This window comes from Raphanus sativus, unplaced genomic scaffold, assembly GCF_000801105.2.
Source record: "Raphanus sativus cultivar WK10039 unplaced genomic scaffold, ASM80110v3 Scaffold0538, whole genome shotgun sequence".
Classification (NCBI taxonomy): Eukaryota; Viridiplantae; Streptophyta; class Magnoliopsida; order Brassicales; family Brassicaceae; genus Raphanus; species Raphanus sativus.
In genome coordinates, this window is record NW_026615856.1 from 1 (window position 1) to 3,647 (window position 3,647).

General features: G+C 40.7%; 1 pseudogene; it reads right to left on the minus strand.

The window, feature by feature from the left end:
* Nucleotides 1-70: 70 nt before the first annotated feature.
* On the minus strand, nucleotides 71-2,896 carry LOC130502392 (DNA-directed RNA polymerase II subunit RPB1-like; annotated as a pseudogene).
* Nucleotides 2,897-3,647: the final 751 nt, after the last annotated feature.

Genomic DNA, 3,647 nt, shown 5'->3' on the forward strand with positions numbered 1-3,647 from the left:
AACAAACCACAATCAACACTGTAATATTTGATGTTAACTTTTTGGTGTCAAGTGAACAGGATGCAGCAACTTACCAAATAACATGCACGAGACTCCCATTACCGGTACCAAGGGTCTTTTTGCAGAGAGTTCCGGCAAGAAGTTCTCCTCTTTCAATTCTCACTTGGGTATCCCTGGAGTTATGAAATCCAGTCTCTGCATCTGAGTGCCAAGCAGAGTACCTGAACAGATTTATCTGCTTTGGTATGATAAGATTGAAGACTTGTTTGCCAGTCCAAAGAGGACGTGGCTTCAGAATTGTAGGAGCTGGAACTTTCCCATCGAAGTCTTGCCACCACATAAGCGTATTCATGAAAACATCCTGTACATGGAAAATATATCAGCACAGGAATTAGGTTACTTCTAATTAATACAGAGAGAACTTCAGCAAGTAAGGGCTAAAGAAATGATTACCTTCTCTATAAAGGTATCTCTTTTTGTGATTTTACGGCATCTAGAAGGGTATCCTGCACAATACCCATCACAGGCCGATTCGCCTGAGGAGAGACAATACACTTAGGAACCATCATCAGCTCCAACACCTCGGCTCTGGTCTCGAATGACTGTGGTACGTGCATGTTCATCTCATCCCATCGAAATCAGCATTGTAAGGAGAGGTGACAGACAAATTCAGACGGAAGGTGGAATATGGCATGATCCTAATCCTGTGACCCATGATAGACATTTTGTGCAGACTTGGTTGACGAATTGAAAAGAACAAAATCACCATCAATTAAGTGCCTCTCCACTTTGTATCCAAGTTCCAAATGATGATCACTGCTCTTCTTAAGGTACCGAAGATCGAGTCTCTGGCCATCATCCCGAATGATATATTTTGCCCCAGTCTTGCCAGGTGGAGGATGTGGTCCATAATCAACAAGCTCCTTCAATCTGCCAATGAAATATTGTCAACAAAACATGGAGGAACTAGAAGACTATATTTAATATAAAATAAATACCGAACATACTTACCTCTCAATGTATAAGGAGTAACTGTTTCTGGGTATGTGAGATTCAGAGCAATACTCCACGGTACACCAAGTTCATCGATATTTATTGTTGGATCTGGTGTAATAACAGTACGTGCCGAGAAATCCACACGTTTTCCATCAAATTTCCCCTTATTCTGCCTTCCTTCGCCTTCAGCCTGCTACAAATTGATTTAATAGGCCTCCCTGATTTTTGAGTGGCTCTTGCTGTCCAGGCAGCTCATTATCAAAATAGGTTGCTATATGGAACTGCAGGAGTTGTGTAAACTCTGAAATAATGTGAGCTGGGGCTCCGTTCTTTTCCTGTCTTTTCAAGTTCTCGTTGTGCCGAATAATCATAGCTAGCTGATGAGTCAAGTCATCCTGCATCAACAAGAAGCATGAACAAGGCGAGACACTGTCAGTTGCATAGACATAAATGAAAAATAATGTTTTCCCGTCAGACCAAATCTGCACTAGGAGCTAAGTAACTTTTTTATTCAATAAAGAAAAGCCAGACTTGCCTCACTCCTGGAAGTGGCATCCATCATAACAGATGGTCTAACTGGGGGTGGAGGAATAGGAAGAACTTCTAGAATCATCCAGTCAGGGCGAGCATACTTAGGGTTGAACCCTAAGAGTTGACAATCCTCATCACTAATCCTCTTTAAAACACTCAAAACCTGCAAGAAATTTCACATTCCATGAAAATACCCAAACACGAAGATGCATGTGCATCCGAAACTGAAAGAAAAGAGACGAACCCTGTCAGCGCCAAGTGTTTGTTTCCTTTCTGCAGGCTCTGGAAGCTGGTCTGCCTCATCGTTTTTCTTCTTTGTAACCTTATACTCTGCAATCATCTTCATGCCCTCAATAGTGATCTTAGGTTGCTGTGCACCACATCCACCACGGCTTTTCTTCACTGGCTCGTCTGTGTCTTGGTTTTGAACATCATCAATCTCATCGCCACCTTCACACTTGGTCTTGTTCTTGCAAGCATCCAGAATCTTCTTAAGCCTATTCTTGGGATTCTTAATCTTCATGGCCTGCTTAAACTTGTGCTCATCCTTCACGAAAGCAAACAAAATGGATTATTCTCACTCAACACTACAAAAACTCATACAGTTCCAATCTATCCTTGCTCTCTAAGAAGCATAAGTAAAAAAGAAGCAGTTCGTTCATACCTCATCAGCTAGGATCTTGGAGCAGTTGAAGCAAACACAACGCATGATACTCAACACAGTCTTCATGAAACCAACGTGATACATAGGCTTAGCGAGCTCAAGATGCCCAAAATGCCCAGGACACTCAGCCATGTTAGCCATACACGTCTCACACTTCACCTTCCGATCAATCGTACCGAGCCGAGTATCACTCAACCCTCCCACCTTAGGTTTACCCTTCTCCGTCGTCTCACTATGCTCAACGTGTATAACAGACATTTGCCTCTGCAAAACAAAAAAGCCATTAGAAACAAAGCGATACACAACTCAATACCTAACATCAATTGAATTTGAGAAGAACAATCTCCTCTACTAATAAGCCTATTCGATTTCATAAAGGAGAAAGGAGCATTACGATCTCATCGGGGCTGAGAATCCCGAACTGGACCACGCGGACTTTGGAGACCTCGGCCGGAGAAAACGGAAACCGCGTATCCATGGCGGCGGCGGAGCTCCGATCAGAGACGGATTCGGTGGAATCGAAAACCCTAGAACGTGGATTGAAAGAGGATCAAATTGAATTAAACCCCTATTGGTGTTTCAAAATGAGTAAGTTTACAGTCTACTTGAGCTAATTTTTTTTTCTTTTCGTTTGGTTTTTTTTTGTGGAGAAGACCAGATCTGGATTTCTCTCGTGTCTTCGCGAGGAGAGGAATGAACAAAGAGAGATATTGTTACCCTAAGCTCTGTATTTATAGAGAAAATCGGCTCCGCAGGAGTCGGTTTTAATGGGCTTGAAATGACTGAGGCCCAACTATAATTTATCAGTTTCTATAATCTATTTATAGGAAAAAAAACGAGGTCGGTTCGGGTTAATGGGCCGTGTGTGTAACCCAATTATAATCTTTTACTTTTTCCTTCTTTTTAACTTTGGATGAAAGTCATGTCTCTTTGGTTATCAAGAGTTCGTTCAAGATTCGGTTTTGTTGGTTTAGGTTTCTTGTTCATATTTTGGTTTACTGTACCGATGCAACGAATTCTTATGCAAACACACATGCAGACTCTTAGCCAGTCTCAATCTTATATATGTAATGTAGCAATTGACAAGTTTATTCAAAATACATTTCAGCTACTGGTTTAACTTTCATCTAAGATTCATTGCATGAGAACACTATGAAATAAAAATGGTCGTGAAGAAAACAATGTAGGATTTAAGATCTATGAGTAAAACGATGACGACAATAGTAATCTCACTTAACTACATTGGTGAAAGCTAAACAGTATACTAAACATACCAAACAATAGAGGTTCTAACAATTAATTAACTAACCGCAAGTGGCTCAAAGCTAGAAAATAAGAAAAGAATCCATATGCTATATCAATACTATACTAAAAGCTAAATAAGCTTCATAGATAGAGTGTCCACGTATGATTATTAATTCCAGCCAATGATAGAGCTTCATCTCTCCACATCACA